The 20,700-nt window shown below is 40.3% G+C and overlaps 1 protein-coding gene across 1 annotated transcript in view; it reads right to left on the reverse strand.

The window, feature by feature from the left end:
* The window catches only part of TENM3 (teneurin transmembrane protein 3), a 2,501,300-nt gene that overhangs the window by 673,047 nt on the left and 1,807,553 nt on the right, over window positions 1-20,700 (reverse strand). Inside the window, exon 9 of the mRNA XM_032413691.1 lies at window positions 15,734-15,816. The gene's annotated coding sequence lies outside the window, so the exon portion shown is untranslated. The remainder of the gene's footprint in view (window positions 1-15,733; window positions 15,817-20,700) is intronic.

The raw sequence follows: 20,700 nt of genomic DNA on the forward strand, positions 1-20,700 counted from the left end.
TTCTTTCTTTCTTTCTTTCTTTCTTTCTTTCTTTCTTTCTTTCTTTCCTTTCTTTCTCTCTCTCTCTCTCTCTCTTTCTTTCTTTCTTTTCCTTTCCTTTCTTTTTTTAAAACAATGAACTGCAGGCAGAAGTGCTCTAAGATGGAAAGTGAGTGGCTAGGAGGAAGGGAGCGCCACCTGTCCCAGGACTGGGTCTGTACCAGCTGAAGTCTTACGCATCAGCTGGGACAACTGCTCTCCATCCCTAGGTCATTGATCTTTATCAGGAGCCCACTTGCCCGTCATTAGCAATACGAAACCTGTACAAGAAACTAGAGGTGGACAAGATAAGTCAAAGGACAAAAATCAGCTCCAACACCATCTTAAACCATTTCTCTGCTTTTTCCTTGAAGGACTTCTGGTCAGCAGTGCAGCGCAACCCAAATGTAGGCATTTGTAGAAAATGACAATTTTATGGAATCAGGCAAGTGAAATCTCCTTTGGTTGAGTTTCACCTGGGAGACAAAATTTGAACTACATCCTGAAATTTCAGAGACAGGTGACACATCGAGATATGTAACGCATTTATTTGGCCCTCAAACAGTGAGCTAACAAATACATTCCAATGCTGTCTATTACAGGTGCCACAAAGCTGAAGTAATGCGTATACCTGCCTAGGCAACATATGCTTCTTAATTTCTAAGTATATGTGATGTATAATATTTCAAGGTCATTGTTTGGGGATTGTTATTTTATTTTATTTTACTTTTTAAAGATTTTATTTATTTATTTGACAGAGAGAGAGATAGCGGGAGAGGGAACACAAGCAGGAGGAGTGGGAGAGGGAGAAGCAGGCTTCCCGCGGAGCAGGGAGCCTGATGCGGGGCTCGATCCCAGGACCCCGGGATCATGACCTGAGCTGAAGGCAGACACTTAACGACTGAGCCCCCCAGGCGCCCCAGTTTGGGGATTTTAATTCCTTAGCAAGTGAGCATCAGAAATATGCATTTGGCTTATGTCAGTGATTTTAGCTTCATAGTATCTTAAAATTCATCTTCAGTGTGTGTGGGTGTGTAGCAAGCTGAACTTTTATAATTTGGGATTTGCTATAGAAAATGGGTTTAGGTGATTGTTTTAGGCACCTCGCGGACTATCCCTGAGAAAATGCCATCGTACTTGTGCTGAAAATATTTTCCTCAAAATGAATGGGCGCATTTGTATGTAATCCCTTATACTTTTAGTTGAACCTCCCTTCCAACAGGGCACCAAAACATTTGTTCCCATTTTATGTAAAATTACCTTAATATTTATTTTAGAAATGTTACCGAAATTAAGAAAAAAAGCAACATAGCAAAAAGAATTTGTGATTCTCTTTGTGCGTTTGGGTAAACCGGTTAGGAATTTTGACATTGATCTCCTTTAGGAGACAGGGTTTGCTTCAATTGCTGTAACAATTCACATCTTTTTGATAAGGGCAAGTCGAAGCTTAAAGAAATCAATATGATAATAAGTGTACTAAAGCTTATTGTTCTGGAAAATCAAGGAGATCATACGTTGAAGACATATGGGTTAAATTTATAGCTGCAGCATGAAGACTGCATTTAGTTGCTTATAAAATGGACCACGTTTTCAGTTTTCATCCCTCGCTACTGTTGCTGGTGGCACCCACACATCCCAGTGTGCACCACCTACCTCTCTACTTTTTTTTTGCTTCAATGCTGCTCCAGACACTCAGTGTCTGATTCTGGATACTATTTCTGATCTCTTCACTTGGCCAGCTCTAGTTTCCCAGAAAAAAGCACTGAAGAGCTAAGATTTCTTCCCCCAAATTATTGTTTTAGCTCCTTCAAAAATAGGAAAAGGAAACCTATTTCAAATTTCTATCATCTGCTTTTATTATACCCCAGAGCATCTTAATCATTTTACTTCTTCGATGATTAAAATGTTGTCCTTCGTAAACGGAAAGGAAAATTTTACTAATCACAAATTAGGAGCTTGAAGTAGTTTCTTAGGGAATGAAAAACTAACTAAAAATCAGTTTGGTAAAAAAAAATTGATGTATTTCTTAGAGGTTTAGATATAATTGAAGAGTTGAATCACAGATATATAAAGATAGTGGAAGGAGGGCATATTTATCGTTTTTATTATAGTTTTCACTTCTTTATTAATAAAGGTGCAAGGGCACATTGACTAGTGACCCATTTACTTTACTATTCAAGATATGGTGATTTTTTGGTTTTCTATGTCTGGGACCAGTTTTATGCCCAGCAAGAATCTAAAAACCAAACCGGAATTTTATGAAATATATTCAGTAAGTTACTGAATTGGATAGTATAAAGCAGGGTCAATATACGACCTAAAATCTTACTGGCTTTTTGACTCTTCTTAAACTAAGTTTTGGATTTTAAAAAAGTGCAGTTTGTATGCCACCAGAGGAAATAGACCCTATCTCTTCATTTTCATATGCAATTAATTGGTAGCCATACAACAACCTACCCTAGAAGTAGCCCTATTTGGAGATAAAAATCAAATGTATCCCAGGGGAATTGCGTTCTTGTCTAAAAGGCAAACAAAAAACACCCATCCTCTTATATCACTAAAAAGAACCACACTGCTATTTTTGAGGGGCATTCCTTTCCCACCGAATTAAGAATTAGCAAAGCCCGAAGGCCTTATAACCTGTTCTATGACTTTATTATGCATGAAATCCAATCCTGTGCTTTCGTTAAGATGGCTCTTCCGATTATTTAACAGTCAGTGACATATATATCTTTAAAAACGGGTTTTTAAAATAATGGTTCATCGGCGCTATCCCTGAAACCTCCAGGCCTTTACCTGGGATATGAAGGTGCCACATTTCTTGGCAGAAACCCTCCAACGGGATTTCCAGCTTGTCTTGGACTCCTCTGAGGTGGAGCGTCCTGCTCATTAGGGTGAAATTTATTCCGACCTGTCTGATCGCCTAATGAGGCTCGTCGGGGTGCAAGTGGGGAGAGAACCACCAACAACCAGAGGTCAGATGAGAGATTCGGTTCCGGTTGGATGGAACCTCTTCATTTTCTTTCTTTCTGCGGCTCCTTCCTTTCAATCTCCACCTCCCCTCACCCCTCAAGAAATTTCTCTACTTCAACCTTCAAATATGTGATTCCTCTAGTGTCCATTCACGGCCTCTGAGGTTCAGGCTTTATTCTCCTTCAGGATCATTCCTCCTCTAAACACTTATCATCCGATGCGCTGTGTAAAGAGAATTCCCAGTGGTGGATTTTACAATGAAAGAGAAAGTGTTGAGCATCTGAGTGTTTTCAGGTGCTCGCATCCTTACCTGCAGTGCGTCCTGTTGACAACGAGGGCTATCACTGGGGGCATCCGAAACCTCTCTATTCTGAGCAGTCTTCAGAAATCAGCCGTATCTGATTGTTCTTTCAGATCAAATGGAGTAGGAAGACAAAGTGAGCTGAGCATATTCTTTCACTCTGCACTTTGTTGTTGAAAGGGGAGGAATCCCACTGGACCCCTAACTCAGTTTTAGATATGACCAAACTTTTGTGAGAATTCCTATTCTTCCTCCCAGCCCTACCTCCCCCTCCCCTGCCACTCCTCCCCTCACTGTCAGTTCACCGACTGGGGTTGAATGAAATGTCTTTGCTCCTCTAAAGGTTCGTTCTATGCTGCTAAGAATTAACAGCGCCTAACGCCAAGGCAGCCCACAGATAAAAGAAGCTAAAGGACATTTGCTGTTCTGAGAGGAGGCCGCACGTGGCTACCTGCATTTAGCCCAGAAAAGGATAATTGCCCTTTCTTAAAAGGAATACTTGCAAATTTTCTCACACCATTCTTGGAGCTCAGGTTGTGGAGTCTTTTGGAAGGTTGCTTAGAGTGTGCAAAATGCAAAAGACTTGGGGCAGATGAGAAGGACACCAGCCTAAGCCAGCCTGCTTTATCAGGAGCTAACTCTGGCGCTGATAAATGATCTTCTGAAGAAAGATGTGGCAAAGTGCCTGCCATTGAAAACAGCAAGGAAAATAACAGTGTAGTTGGCATGCTTCTTAAAATGTATTTCTTGTTGGACACAGGAAGTCATTTTCCATCAAATTGGAACGTGTCATAATGTAACGTGTCAAAGACATTGTTAAAAAACAAACAAATTGGAATTGAGCTGTGTACCGTTAGTCTTAGATCTCTCAGTCAGTTTCACACATTAAGACGGTCGAACATGCAGAGCTTATAAATTCTCCTGGTGGAGAGGTTTTTGGAGAATTTCACAAAACTCAGTGGGATCTTGGTGGGGATACTGACATTTACCACTGAGTTCTTTAATGACAGCTAAACAAGAGAACACCACTCCTAATTTACTCAAGTAGAATTCAATATCATAACAAGGCAATTGCAGAACACTGTTCTTTTATGAAACCAATTTTCATGCTATGGCTTTTAACTCTTTTATTTACCAGTGACTTCGATTTGTTTTCCAAAGCCTGCATTCTTATCCTGGGAACGAGTTTTCTTCTATCATTGTTCTGTTTACCTTCCTTCAAACCTTTCTGCTCTCACTGCATGTGTGTGTGTATATATGCTTTATAACACAGGAGAGTGAATGAATCAGATGGACTGGGTTATATAGAGGTAGGTGGAGGTGAGTGGAGGGGGACAGGAGAAGCCATTCCTGGCAGAGCAAATGGTAAGAGTTTCTAATCCGGAGTTGAGAAAATGGTTCGGCTTGGCTGAAACACATGGAAGATGAAAATGAATAATGAGAAAAAAATTTGAAAAGGTTAATTGGAATCAGAATGGTGGGACACAGATTTTGCACTTTACTCTTCAGGTAACTGATGGTTTTTGAGTGGGAGACTGATGCTATTGCCCCTAGAACATCTTGGGTCCTCAACCTACAGACTTGGAAGGAAGAGCATTTCTTTGCTTTAACTAGATCTGGGGTCAAAGCTCTGAGCTTTTGGTCAGACCCATGGACCTCAGAGAGAGTCAGCTGGAGCTGTCGGGGGTCTTGGATTTAGACTGAAATGAGTTCCAATGAGTTGCTGAGTCCTACAGTGTGAAGGTTCACATCAGGCCAAGCCCAGCATCTGAGATCAATTCAAGTCAGCAGATTAAATGTCTCTAGGGTGTGCTCAGTCCTGTGGTGAAATACAAAATAAATCAAAAGCAGGGTTCCCCAACCTTGAAGAGTAGGAGAGAGCTAGCTCTAATGGAGTGACCTCCACACTTGAAGGTGCGCAAGGGAATCAGGCAAAGCTCAGGTACCCAGGACCCCTCCCTAAAGAGCACTGTCTGTGAAGTGACCTGGCTACTCTGGGATCCAGGAACTAGTTTGGTCCCACTGTAGATCCCTATGGCTGTGTGTCTGGCCTGGTCCAGACACACCCAGAGAGGAAGCATCAAAGAGCCCAGGTGACGGATCAGCTGCCCAGGGCTCTCGATCTGTCACTAAGAAACCACGTTTCACTGGGCAAGTCATTTTAATGATCAGCATGCCTTACCATTTCCAAACTTGGGCATTTGTTAATTTATCAGCTATTTGCTATGTATCCACTAAATGGCCAAGCACAGTGCTGAAAGAGGCCCAAATTTCCTGGGCTCATAGGAGAAACAAATGACGTAATGGATAGGAAATGTGTTCTCCAACCATAAATCCGTGTACAGTGTGAATTATTTTAAGTTGGTAGGAGAGCCTGCAAAGCTGCCCAAAGCAGCCTGGGAGTGTTATGTATCATTTGGTCACAGAAAATATTGCTGAAATGCCATCTTTAAGTCAGGTCTTTGAGACCTAAAATACAATGAAATATACAAACACACAAGTATTATAATGTCCTAATGGAACCAGAGTCTGATCACCATGTGTACAAATACTGATTTGGGGAAATGAGTCCATATTCCCATTTTTGGTTTACAGGAGCACATTGTTCCCAATGGTCCTTCTGTTCTCATTTCCCATCTGCCATGATCATGTGGTGACTCAGGAGCTCACAGGAGAGGACCCTGCAGGGGGAAGGTTGGGCATGGTGGGGAAGTATGGAGCCAAGGGGTCTTGTGGTGAGGGCGAATGGGGAGGATCTCAGAGCAGGAGCTCTGAGGTGAAGGCCTGAATGAAATCATTGAAGGGCAAAGAAGCATGGTTGGCAGCTATGAAAATAAAAGGTGAATCTTTGCTGCCAATAAACAAGCAGCAATGGCTGGTGAGCATTCAACAACCCAGCTGCTCCTTGAGAAATGATGCCTCTTAGTTTAGCTCTACTGCTAGCCACTACTGTCTGGAAGCCCATTTTCAGCCTGTTGACTGGGACCTCAGCCTGCCCACCTCTCCAGCCCGGCAGAGTCTGCATTCTGTGTTTATTGCCTCTGTCTCTTCTCCATCTCTTTGACAATTTGCTCTTCCTTCTGATGACACGATCAAAATCTAGCTGGATTCTCTATTTAACTGGGGTGCCTGTTCCTTCATAAGGGGTAGATGAGCATCAGGCTCCTCCATGAGGAACCTTCATTGTTTGCGATTAGTGACTTATGGGGTTTCTCAACCTTGGTAGTACTGACATTTTTGGGGGGTGGGGGTGGGGGTGGGGGGTTGTCCTGTGCATTGTTGGATGTTTAGCAGTACCCCTGGCCTCTACCTACTAGAGGCCAGTAGCATCCAGTCCCCAAGAGTGACAAGCAAAAAGGTCTCCTGATATTGCAAAATGCCCCATAAAGGGCCAAACGGTCCTGGGCTGAGGACACTTACCTAATCCAACAATTGGAAACAATACTTTAGAACAACCCTCAGTGTTTTATCTGTGACATGACATTCTGATGAGGTAATGGGATTATTCCAATGATCTTAAGTACTCAAAGTATTTCAACTTTAAAATTTTGAACTATTTAATTGTATTATACAGGGCGACCTTTACTATAACTATACATTATTTGTCCAGACAATACCACATTTGTTCCTCAGAAGTAGGCACTTAGGAAATATTTGTTAAGTGAGTAAATGATGCACTTTAAGAACAGGAAAATGCCTCGTTTGCTTTTAACTCTGGTCCTAGAGGTCTTCAAAAATACTCTGTTAAATGGCGTAAGAGCAGACATGAACTAAGGATACAAAGAGTGTGGGCATTTCTCGTCCCCAACCTGCCGCTAGAAACTTCACTGGCTTCAGCCAGTGATCTCTGGAGACCATTTGAATATCCCTGTGACAAATGCTCTACACAACAGAATTTTCTTTAAGAAATTCTGCACTAATCTTCCTTTTCCTCTTAATTCCCATGGCATGTCATGTGGACTTCTGTGTCATGAATCACTTTATTTGATGTGTTTTGCTTATGGCTTATTCCCTTTAACAGACTGAGAGCTCTTTGTGGGTCAGATATATGTTTGATTCATTTTCTGTATCTCTCCAAGGCCCTAGCACAATGCCACACAAAAATAAATAGATACATATTTAAGGGTGTGCCCTTGTCTTTAAGGACTCCATTTCTGTTCTAAGCCATTTTTTTCTTTTTTTTTCCAAATGTAGGCCAGACAAAACCCGCACTTACCAAAGTCTGAGTTTTAACACTTCTAGTCTGGAAGGACCAACATCAAGTTCTTCATTGTTCCTTGACTTATACATGATTCTCCCCACGAGATACTTCTGTATGACCACAGGTCTCACACGCAGACCAAGATACTGTCATCGATTATTTGCACTCAAATTCTTCTTAGATTTTCCTCTTTTTTTTTTTTTTTTTTAGGAAAGTGAGCTTTTTTTTTTTTTTTCTTGTAAGTAATCTCTATGCCCCATGTGGGGCTCAAACTCACATCCCAAGATCAAGAATCACATGCTCTGCTGACTCAGCCAGCCAGGCACCCGCTGCACCCCCCCCCCCCCCGCCCCGCCCCGGCCATTTTCCTCCTCAGCAGTGATCAGATCTCTTTTTGAGTATCACTTTATCTGGATTTTCAACTTTGGCATTTAATGTAATTGTGATCTGAAAAATCCATCAAGAACAGGAATATGGTTCATGCAAGTGCATCATACTCTTGTGCTTTGCACGCTGAACTTCCTCGCTGAATCTAACGGGTGGTATTCGAATGGGAGTGGAGCTCATAGGAGGCAATTCCAAGAGGCACTAGGTTGCTGACTGCTCTGCAGAGAAGAATAGCTGAAGTGCCTCCTCCGCCTGCCTCCCACTGTCCCTTTCCAGGATAGAGGAAAGGAAGTCTTCAAACCGGCTCCAAATTCTACTAAGGTAGGTCTTAAGGTCAAAATCTGATACAGAAGAGGGAGTCCTGATGCGGGGTTTTCTTTGCACATCTCATTCTTTGGATAAAGGCTTATTCCACTTTGTGTAAATCTACTCTAAGAACATGCTCACACCAAAGAACTTTTGTTCATGAAGTGTGTCAATGGTAAGCAACTGAACAGAGGGAAGGGATGATAGGTAGATCTGTAGCCGGACATATAAATAGACGCGCATAGAAGCCAGCTCACAAATTGCCCAGTCCCCACTGTAGAAACTCTCCTTGAGCAACTCTGAGAAACACCAGCTGACGGCTGACTCCCCCATGCTATGTAGGTCAGGAGGATATGAGAACCCAAATATTAAAAAAAAAAAAAAATCACAGCAAAATGTACTAAGCTGGTCCTAAGGAGTTACAGAAAGCTCCCCTAATTGACCACATCAGAGGAGGGTTTGAACTTCTTGCATGAAAACAACTTAGCATTCCTGGCGATAATACCATTTACAATGAGGTTTTACTCTGCGTGTGAAAGAAGAATAGAAGCGGTATTTTTAAATAAATGCCTTGCAACATGCAGGCAGTGTTTTCAAAAGTATCACCTGCTCCCCTTTTACAAAGAGAGGTTGCTGCTCTGCTGGAAAAGTGAGTTGGCTCTTGTGAATTTTTTTCAATAAACAGTGTCTGAGAGAGATGTTTTTATTTTTTGGCACTTGAATGATATATGTGTAAAAAGAAAGTTTCCTTTATAGAGGTACAAAAAAAAAAAAAACAACAAAAAAAAACCTCTTACCCTGAACATGCTATTCAATCGAAGTCACCTTTGTTAATTCAGCTGAGTTGTATTATGTTCACAAAGTTGATGTTTAAAAAATTTTTGACATTTGACTCTTCTAAGAATTTTCTCTAGTGGCGTAATTTATCACTGTTAGTCTCCTCTAGATGTCAGAAATCAACAAGGAGGGTGATATCTACGTATCTGGATAAAGCAAAAATCCCAATACCTGTGAACTAGAGAAATCCTATATATTCTCAGAGGAAGGAGTAAGGAGAAAAAGAGGAACAGAAGTAGGTAGAAATCCATGAAATCAGTATTTTACTTATGTATTCACCTATACTTGTAATACTTACTACTTAAAAATACTGTGTTATTATGTAACAATCCCTTTCCGGACCATCACATTTTATCACAGTTTTGTATTCATCATTATTTAAACTCTGGAATATCTAAATTTGCACGATAAGGAACTTTACTAAAATCAGGGGTGGAAACATAGGAAAAATAACTTTCAGCTTATAACATTCAAAATGATTACATGAATTCTGATATGATCAACTATTGATGAATTATCAGGGGGTGTTGACGAAGTCTCTTTAGGTCATAGCTGGATGGTAACCACAATCTCATGTGGAATATTCCTTGGGGCCACTGCTGGCTGCATGGATCCCTGGGTTCCTTTGGTATGACATTTCTTATATGGTCAGGCTTACCAGGCAAAGAACAAATCAGTTATGCTTAGAAATAACTCCGTAACGGTAAAGGACGTGCGTAAGACAAAGGAAAGAGGAGGCCCTCTCTAATCAGGCTCAGTCTGCAGACACACAGAGCAGAAGGGTGGGGCGACAATTGCACAAATGCAACGTTGAAATCCAAAATAGTCAAGGTCAAGTAACTGTGAGTGGTTGCCTCCACACAAGGTTAAGGATATTAGTCTTTGTTATTAGAATCTGTCTCTAAGCTCCTAGAATAGAGACCATCTGGTCTATTATTTCCCAGGAAAACGGTTCACTTACTCATCCATTGAACACATACTTATGGAACTTTTACTATGTACTTGACATTGTCCTTTTGCAGAGCTGGGGATGGAGTAGCAAACAGAACGATCGCCACCTTTTGAGTAGTGGCGTTCTCTGAAGCTAGACATGGAAGCTTAGCTTTGTTGCTATCCATTCTCACCCTCCTATTTATCAGCCTTATTTACTTTTGGTAATCTTCCAGAAAGCAGAGCTTTCTATTCCAAGTCTCACAAGAAAGATGACTTCTAGAGAACACTGGCAATTGGCTACGTTTCCTGGAGGTAAAACTTTCAACATTCACTGCACCTCCCTAAGTCTTCTCATTGCAGTGTATCCAAGAGGTAGACTGTGGCTTCCTTGAATTGTGGCTGCCTTACTAAACATAAAATAAAATAAAATAAAATAAAATAAAATAAAATAAAATAAATAAAAAAATATTCTCGGCATTGTCTATTTCCATAGTTTTCTTCTGCTCATGAAATTTAGAATTTCGCCCCTTCTCTGTCAATAAAATATGATAAAATATAAGAGCACTGAAATGATCTGTTTGTTATAGAAACACTGAAACATGGTCCCCTTGTGAAATAATTACCCCCAATAATAACAATAGGCACAACTTACTGAGTATGATCTATACGGCTACCTTAGTATAGTAATTAAGTTTTGTCTTCATAAAATAATGGTAGGGAGGTTTATTATTCCCATTTTACTGATCAAGAACCTCAGGAAGTGAGAAATGAATTGATATTGCCAAGTTTTCCAGGTTAGAAAGTGATAGGATGAGAATTTAAACCCAAATTATTCAGTTCCAAGGCCCATGCTGTCTTCATTATATCAAACTGCCCCCATGTAGTATTGTACTTATTTATTTGTTTTTACTGATTGGAAAACTGAAGGCAAAAAGGTACCACCTATTAGGGAAACACACACACACACACACACACACAATTGTCCATAGAATCCCTGAGGAAATATTTTATCTGATCCTTGAGTTAATAAATAGACTCGTTTCCCTTTAGACCTCTTGCTTTGTCCCTCTCCTAACTTCTCTGCTGATGACATTTTAAAGGATCATTTGTTTACTTATATCATTTTATAGTACGGTCCCTATCAATGTCCAGGCATAATCACAATGTGGTCTTTAGAGGGTCTTGAAATCTCTACTGACTTTAACTCTGTGAGGGCAATGCTTTACATCCGATATAAGATTCAACTGAAATAGTAAACTTCAGCATGGTACTTTTTCGCATGTTTTAAAGTGAGTTTGCCAATGACCTCTCTGTCTTCAACAGCTATTTCTGCCATTTCTTCACTGTCCCTGGGACAGCCCCAACAAATCCATTTTGCTCACTACCTTCTTAATACAGATGAATTGCTTTGCAATTTGAATTCATGATTTAAAAAAAGCAGTGACCATGGGCGCCTGGGTGGCTCAGTCATTAAGCGTCTGCCTTCAGCTCAGGTCATGATCCCAGGGTCCTGGGATCGAGTCCCACATCGGGCTCCCTGCTCAGCAGGAAGCCTGCTTCTCCCTCTCCTACTCCCCCTGCTTGTGTTCCTGCTCTCGCTATCTCTGTCTCTGTCAAATAAATAAATAAAATCTTCCAAAAAAACCAAAAAAAACACCAAAAAACCAAAAAACAAACAAACAAAAACGAGTGACCTAAAAAGAGGAATTTTTTTTCTTAAACTTCTTGTCTCTTATTCTTATTCCCCTGTAGGTTATACATTTTAGCAAGAAAATCTGTTTGTGCCCCCTTAGAGTTTTTCTTTTTCTTTTAACTGAAGCAAAGTGTCACGTTGGCTCTATGACAGAAGACAGACATGGACATCATACTTCAGACCCCCTCCTATAAGTCAGATGCAAACACGAACGGTCCAAGCTCCCAATCAGTCTAAACAGTCCCTTCAGTATAGGCTTCCCAAAACTCTGCAATCAGACAGGCAGCCTCAGAAAGCTGAATCATTCTTCTCTATGTCTCAGGTCAAACAGGTGGCCTTGAACCACACAGCTTATGTCCAGGCTCGGAGAGAACCTTGCTTATTCAGGAGGAAGGGACCAAGAAGCACAGTGGAAAATTACCGCAGCGTCTCAAATCTAAAACCCTAACTTTCCCCTTGCACCAAACGCTGTGTCTACAAAATACCAAAACATCCAGATGAGAAGTAAAACCTGTAGTCAGCCATTCTGATTTTTGATCCACGAGACAGCAAACATAGAGCCACTTATAATCATCAGGGGTGCTTACAATGTGGTTTGACGTTGCTAATTTATAGTGTTTCTTTTATCTCTTCCAATTCTTTGATTATCTGCCGGATAGTAATACAATCAGCCTCCAGTCCCAGTGGCGGCAGAGAGGGACAATTCAGTTTGGGGATTTTGTGGGTTCTTTGCTTTTCCCTTTCCCTTTTGGTCAATGTTGACCCAGCAGGAAAAACAAGAGATAAAAATTTTATACAAGTCAAAGGCTGTGGAATTTTGGGTTTAATTTTACAAAGGCCTGGAAAAGGGTGGAGTTTGCTGACTAAAAATGATAGCTCTGGTTTATCTGTGGATTTCAATTGTCTATAATGGTCCCTTTCTCCACTTCCAAAGCAGACCACGGAACATTTTACATGTTTTCCATTCTTCCAACTGACTCCTTTAAACAATAGCAGGATTCCGTGCCGTGAAGTTGGGATATGTAGCCCTCAGGGCCATTTTTTTTTAAAACATTATTTTGTAATTTTTACATTTAGGAAATGTTTCTGAGTATTCATTCGGCTGACTTCAAATATCTGGGTAACCTTAGGAAATTGAAAGTGGCTTTACAATCACACTGAAAAAATACTAGAATGCCCTAAAAGCACACTCACTGTAACTCATCTAAATCAGCCCAGGCCAACCCAAGAAACCTTCCTAGCTAATCTCCTAGTTTGGAGAGCAGTCTCTTCGAGTAGTTTTGCTTTGTTTATTTTTGTTGGGATCTTCTTCCCATGTTAGAAAATGTTGTTTTGCCTGATGTAGAAAGAGTTGGGGGGTCTGTGAATGCTAACTGTTGTTTCTTCATCAGGATGGATGCTGAGAGGTGTGCTTTGAAGGCTGGAGCTTACCTACAGAGCAGCGACTGTCTCGTATAAAAGTTACCATTCAATGTGTATCTCAGAGGAGCACTAGAACATTCGAGTTTATGTATTAGCTATTAAAGACTAAATGGTTGTCCTAGAGAACCTCCCAGGATGGGCAGAGTGCTTTCCGTGAACTGACAAGAGAAGAGTGCGAAGAGAGTGTACTTCAAAGACAAGAGGAGGTTGACGTGTTTTATTACCGCGGCATTCATAGGCAGCGCTTTTTCTAAGGCGAAATGCTGGACAGCGGAAGGACCCTCATCAGCAGTGGGTCGCACAAAACCAAGTCCTGCTTCTGCACTGAATACGGACTTACCTTTTTATAGGAGAAACCACACAGGTGATTACATTTCAGCTTAGAGTGCCTGAAATGAGGTGCGTGGCTCCCGTTAGGAAGAGGAGCTGTGCACCTAATTCCCGGGACACTTCCGCCATAATTTATCCCCGAAGTTTAATTTATTTGAAGTCTACTCTTAAACTACACAGATAGGTTTTTCACAGTGTGCGCCTTTGGCGTGATTCACATTTGAATGAAAAGAAAAGTCAGGGGGAGGATTTGAGGAAAATACCCCCGGAGCAACTTAGATAATCACTTCTTATCCCGGCGATATATGATGCACATACATTTCTAGGGTCTTTGTTTCCACAGACTGCAAAACCTGATGCTACAATTCTCTGAGAGGCTCTTAAAAGAACGGTAACTGAGGAAATTTTTGAAGGTACATTATAAGTCTATTTCGTATGAACTGTTTGTTTTATCTTAATGGGAAAATCTCACCATTACCCAAATTGAGATCCAGGGAAGAGAGAGAGCCCGCATGCAGGACATGGCTTACGGTCCAGCCATTCTTTCCAGAGCTTTAGTTTCTACTCATTACCCATTGACTTTGTAAGGATGGGTATACGTGCGAGAACTTTTTTTTAATTTTATTTTATTATGTTATGTTAGTCACCATACATTACATCATTAGTTTCTGATGTAGTGTTCCATGATTCATTGTTTGCGTCTAACACCCAGTGCTCCATGCAGAACGTGCCCTCTTTAATACCCATCACTGGGCTAACCCATCCCCCCACCCCCCTCCCCTCTAGAACCCTCAGTTTGTCTCTCAGAGCCCATAGTCTCTCAGGGTTCGTCTCCCTCTCCAATGTCCCCCCCTTCATTTTCCCTTTCTTCTCCTAGTGTCTTCCATGCTATTCCTTATGTTCCACAAATAAGTGAAACCATATGACATGTGAGAACTTTTTTCGAAGGGTTCCCCTATCACTTTTCGCTGAGATGCCCTTCAGGGAAAAGTAAAAAAGTCAGCGCCTGAGAGCGATCCTCAAAACAAGCATAGTTGCTACTATTCTATGTTAACAATGAAACCACAGTTTGGTTCTTAAAAACACATCCTTCTCTATTCTCTTTGCCCTTCCGTAAGCTGAACACCAAAATCCTCTTCTGCAAGTGCTGAATTTGTGTCAAATTTAATGTGGGGGGGGGGGGGGGGGAAGATGACCTGTTTTAGATATAAAATTAATGCAAATCTAGTAACCTGAATCTAAAATCACCTCAGCAACACACTACAGCGATTGTCGTAGACCCTTAAGAAGTAGGCACTTCACCTCTAAACTCCTGCAATGACTTTTTTTTATCTTAAAAAAGAGCCAAATATTGTCTTTGAATGAAGAACATCAAAGAGATATATGCTCAAGTAACTCAGTTTTTCTGACGTAAAAATGTTACAGATTTGTATTTCATAATTATTTCACAACTCAGAAAGTCCTTTCCTCCGTGGAGAACTTATCACTGAATTTTATATTACAAGAAGAAAAATGAAAACATCAATCAGAAGAAGGCAAAGAAACTCAAAGAACTCCACCCATAAAGCCAAAAGAGGCACTTGGTGACGGATTTTCTCCAGGAAACTGGATCTTGCGGGTACATTACTATACACACACCATGAGCAGGACACTTCTCAGGTTTTCTGTTGTAAATTCTTTTATAGCTTCCTGGTAGAAGACGCTTTTCATTCTGTGGAAACCCCTCAGAATATGGTTTTAAATGGATCCGTTCACAAGGTTCAAAAGCTTTAAATTACTAGGCTATGGCTACCATTGAGAAGAGGCACTGAGCTGTATCAAGGACAGACAGAGAGAGGAAAAAAAAAACCAGGTACAAGTTTAATTCTCTAAGGTTGCCATGTAAGTGCTGCTCAAAAAGGATTAAGATTTCCTGAGAACAAGAGAGCTCCCAAACACATCGCTTACAAAGTGGGGGAAACAAACACATGCTCTATAACCCATTGCGTCTGATCCGCTCCATCTTGGTAGAAAATTCCCTCTAGTTAAAATGTAGAGATTCTGTATTTTAGAATGTCCTCATTCATCTAATTTTCCAGGAAAAAAAAAAAAAGACTGTAGAAATGCCCTTGTTTTTCATATTATCAGAAAGAATATGAAAATCAGATTAATTACATTTTTTAGAAACATCTTCCTAGAGCTGATTCATGGAAGTTAATACCTTAAGAAATGGGCTAGAGTACAGTGCAGCTTAGCAAAAGTGTATCTTGTCAAGACAAACAAGTTGTATATTTTAAGAAGCCTTTTTGTCTCATTTGGTAGGTCTGGAGACATTTTAGTGCCTGGGACTTACCTTCTCTTCTTCTTTAAAGAGGTGTTTGGTTGTCTGGGTTGTGCAGAAATTGCAAATCCCTTTGTCTTAGAAGAGCAGGAATTCTAGAATAAAGTAATAAAACATATAAACTGAAAGAAAACTTGATCTGATGTTTTGTATGAATAATTTCAGTTCAGAAACCCTTTAAATATTAAGACATGCATTATAATAAAAAATACTGATCCAAAACAATTCAACATAAACAATACTAATAATCATAAAAAGAATGTGTGGCTACCCTAGTAATTTAAGCTAAAGTTTATTTCACATGTCCATGTAATCTTTTTTGCTTTTTTTTTGTTGTAGTAAAAGTAAGAAATTTATGGCATATTTATCTCGAGGAAGAGTGAAATGTTTTTGAATTTATCTGAGATCTGCCACCTTTCTATCTTGTTTAAAAGCCCCTCCCATCTCTGTCTCTGCTGCTAGTTCTGATTACAGGGCTGTGAGAATTATGTCAACAGTAGGAGATATTTTTAGTCAGATCGTATTCCCAGAGCCCAGGATTACGTTTACTACTGTGCGAATTTACAAATACTTGTTTCTGGTTCTGTTGAAGGGAAAAAAAAAAATGCATGAGTTTCTTGTTTTTCCATTTTATTTAGTCATTTTAAAGAGCAATCACAGCGAAAATGCTTGAGTTTCTCATTACACAGTCCTTTACAGTAGTTTCTAAGTGTCAAACAGTCCAATTCTCTCTGTTCCCTTTCTTTCCCTTTTCCTCACTCTAAACTAAACAACAAAAAATAAAAATAAAGCCAACTAAACAAACAAAAGACAGGAGGATTTAAGATAGGCAAAGATAAGTAAGAGATTACTTTTAGGTTTTGAACCTTGTTGACTAAGAGATAATTGATATAATCATGGGAAAAAGAGAAGTGGAGAGATAGAACTAGTTTTACAGAAAGCTGGTGTTTGTTTGTTTAAATATATTGAGGGGCCAGATCATTGTCTAGTTAATATATTAGCTGAAAAGTTAAGATATAAAGGTGGGAGTCTTGGAACGGATGTAACTCTTTAAGCGATGGGGAAAAGCTGGTCTACACTTGGGAAATACCTATTAACAGAGTGTTGGGGTGGGGGTGGGGGATGAAGAATAAGCCATAAAGGAGACAGGAGAACTGGGCAAGAGGAAGGGGCTCAGGATCAAGGAGTCACATTAGAGGCCATGGAGAGAATGTTCTGAGAAGAAATAATTGGTCCACAGTTTTAAATATTATATAGGTGGATTTGAAAGGATGAGAACTGTCTGAAGCTGTTGGATTTGATTTTGGAAAAACACTTGTGACTTATGAGACAGGTATTTTGGTCAGAGAGAGGGTACAAAAGCCAGCCAATATGAGGAGGAAAGCCAGATCATGACAGGAATGGGAAAAAAAAAAAAAAAAAAAGTATGCTAGAGTTGACGAAAATAGTTGTTTTGGTACTCATTTTGCTTTGGGCTGCTTAAGGATGGATCATCCTGGGCATGCTGATGAAACAGAAGTAAAGCCCAATGGTAAGGGAAAAGCTGAAGATGCTAGAGAAAGGTGAGGTGGGTGTGTGTGCGGGGGAGAGAAACTGCGATCAAGTGTGGGTGGGAAGTTTGGCTGTGAAGGAGGAGGGATGTCATTTGATTTGAGGCAGGAAAGAGAAAGTCATTTGTGACTTGAGAAATTGTAAAATGTGAAAGGACTGGAGAGGCTGCTTGGGCAATATGGTTAGGTGTTAAAAATAAATTAACACAAAAGTTCGAGTGGGATAGGGTTATCCAGGATCTCGTTGGAAGATTTTCATGATTTTCCCAAGAAACTGCATGAACCACCATCTGAGAAAATCAAAGTGAGGCTAACCCAAAGTTGGGGATCTACTTGGCAAACAGAAAAAACAAAACAAACAAAACAAAACAAAAAAAATTGGGAAGTCAAGGGGGCGTACAAAACGTGGAAAAGAGTAAAGAACTGGATGACTTGGAGATCGGGTTGGGGGTTTCAATCAGTTAACTAAGCCCTTTGTCTTCCTCCCTCCTCTCTCCCCTTCCCTGCCTCTCTCAGTCTTTCCTCCCCTCCCCTCCCCTCTTTCTTTCTCTCTTTCTCCCTCCCTCCTTCCTTCCTTCCTTCTTTCCTTCCTCCCTCCCTCCCTCTGCTCTCTTCCTTCCTCCCTTCCTTTCTTTCTTTCTTCCTTCCTTCCTTTCTTTCTTTCTTTCTTTCTTTCTTTCTTTCTTTCTTTCTTTCTTTCTTCTTTCTTTCTTTCTTTCAGATATTTACTGAGTCCTTTTTTTCTTTTAGGCACTGGGCTAGGCACCAGATAAGAAAGAAGGGGGGATGAGGTAACTTCTTAGCACATTTTTCACCATAATCATGTCAGCAACATTCATCTAGCTCCCATATATGTGTCATATATGTAAGTGTATAATATGTGTGTATATGCATACATATATAAGATAGCATTATTCGTGTCTGTGTTCTGTCTCACGTTAATTCATCTCATCTTTTCGCAGAGTGGGTATCATCTATAGGTCCTCAGTATTTTCATTTTGACCCCTCCGTACTCCTTGAGACTGACTGCTGTGTATCTAAGGATGCTGTTTGCCAATAGTGTTCCAGTTGCACAGCCAATAACGGCTGTAGATGATCCCAAAGGAAGGGAGCTTTCTATAAAGTGTGGGGGGTGGGGTGGGGGGAGGAGGCATCCTGAAAGTGGAAATAATTTTCTGAGCGGAGAAAAGTAATTCAACTCCGGTCTGTGGTAGTCTATGCCTACAGATCAGTATTCCTTTATTGAAAGAAAAAAATACAATAAAATCATCTTTTACCCAGGAAAAGAGGATTCAAGCATCTGATGGCATTAATGTTGGAGCCACCGTGCCGTGGAAAGAGAGTGAGCTGGGCGAGCGAGCGCTTTAGCGCTGTGTGGTTCAGGGGACCGCAAATGGCTCCCGAAGAGCCAGATTTTGAGGACGCGTTGTAGGGTTTCTAGAGAGTCAGATTTGGAACTTCATCTTTCAAAATGTATATTTTAGTTTCTTGTAGAGATTCCAGAAGTTTACAGCTCTGCATTGGTCTTGAACTCAAGTCTGGGCAGATGTTTCGTGTGTCACTGGGGCCGCGTGAGCCTTGCTATAGAGCATGCAGGTAGCGGGTCCAGCGAGGCGCAGGGCTGGGCTCAGACCATCAGCTCTGGGGCTAACGCTTAATGGTCTCACGGCTGCTTGACGGTGATCTCTTTGGTGCTACTTTCGTCACCTCACATTTATAGAATGCCTAAGATGCAGGTTCTGAAACCAAAGTGCTGGGGAATGCGCCTGAGCTCGGCCGTGGAACAGCCAGGTGCCTAGATAACCTTGAGTAAGACACTTCATCTTTCTGTGCTTTAATTACATCATCTCTAAAATGGGGATAAAAGGACACCTTCCCTTGGGTTTGTTGTGAGGATATAAAGGGTTAATATTTGTAAAGCACTTCGAGGGCTAATATTTTGAGATACTTTTAAATTCTACACTGTAATCATTATTTATATCTATACATTGAAATACAAGTTTTGTCTTAGGTGAAATTATTGTTTTTAAGACTAGGAACAGAATCTTGATTGGTAACAGGAAATTTTCAATAGGTGGTTTTTTAAGGAACGTTTGAGATTGGTTGGATTCAAAATGAAACTACTCATATTCTTTCCAGAACCAACTACCTTCTCAGTTAGTATAGAGCATCCTGAAACACACAATGCAGGATGGAACAGTTGTGTTGAGAATGCTCATGCAAAATCGGGTAAAATAGAGAAAGTATAATGACAATTTGTATCATTAGGTTTCATCTTTTAGGGTGATTAAAAATTTCTTAAATCTTCAATGTTTTTACGTAGTGAATATATCCTGTACTCCCCGCCAGGCTTCCATTTTTTCTTGAAACAAAGCACAATGAGCATAACAATAAGAGGCAGATTCCTTCTGTGTCCATTGATTAGCTTAACACCATAGATAAGAAATAGGTGCAAACGGCATTTAAATCTGCCTATGCAAAGAGACAAATAACATCATTCAAAGAGAGTTGCGGCCTTGTTCTAGAGGGGCAGCTCACTCCTGCAGAGAAATTATTAAACCTTATTTTGCTGATATCAGACAATTACCTACTATGTAAATACAACTGATAGAAAACTTCAGTAATGTAGTCCAGAGAAGACTCTAAAACCGTACATACAAAATATTCAGTAAAGAAATTTGGAGATGGGGATAGCTTGAAATATTTATAACTCAACAGAATGAAAGAAAGTATGTAGAACTCTATTCATCTTATTTTTGTTTTTTCTATCTGATCATTGTAGATAAACATGAGGAAGACTGTTTATGAAATACAGAACATACCAAGAGGGGGGTACATTTTCGGAGATTACAGCTGTTTTTAACACAGTAAGAAATAACCTGGCAAACAACACACCAAGGTCTGCTGACTGTCAAAACCACTGCAAAAAGCAAACTGAGCTTGTTATAAAAAATATCAGCAAACTAAACAAGTTAGTTCAATAAAGTTGTGGCCAAGCAGTAAGAAATGTGTTTCTACTCAGCAAATGAATAGCACTTTTTGTTTTCACCAACACATGAAAAAAAGTGAGGGTGGTGGATCCTCTAAAAACTATTTTAAAATATATTGGCTCAAGTGGTCTTTGCATGCTGGAAAGACAAAACTAGATGATTGAAATGCTAGCCTCTTATTTATTCGTTTGCTCAGCAGATATGATGGTGTGCATATGGTCAGGCACTGTTTTAGGTTTTAGGGATATAAAGATGGACAAAAGCTGACAATGGCCACTGTCCTCATGCAGCTGAGATGGATATTAACCCAACTATCACAGAGCTATAGCTGTAGACATACAACAAGGAAGGGTAAGTGCTATAAGACCACTTGGCAGAAAGACTTAAGAAGCTCAGAGAAGGTTCTATGAAGTTGGTAGGGTTTACTTGAACCCAATGG

The sequence above is a fragment of the Phoca vitulina genome, unplaced genomic scaffold, assembly GCF_004348235.1.
Source record: "Phoca vitulina isolate PV1807 unplaced genomic scaffold, GSC_HSeal_1.0 scaffold15, whole genome shotgun sequence".
Classification (NCBI taxonomy): domain Eukaryota; kingdom Metazoa; phylum Chordata; class Mammalia; order Carnivora; family Phocidae; genus Phoca; species Phoca vitulina.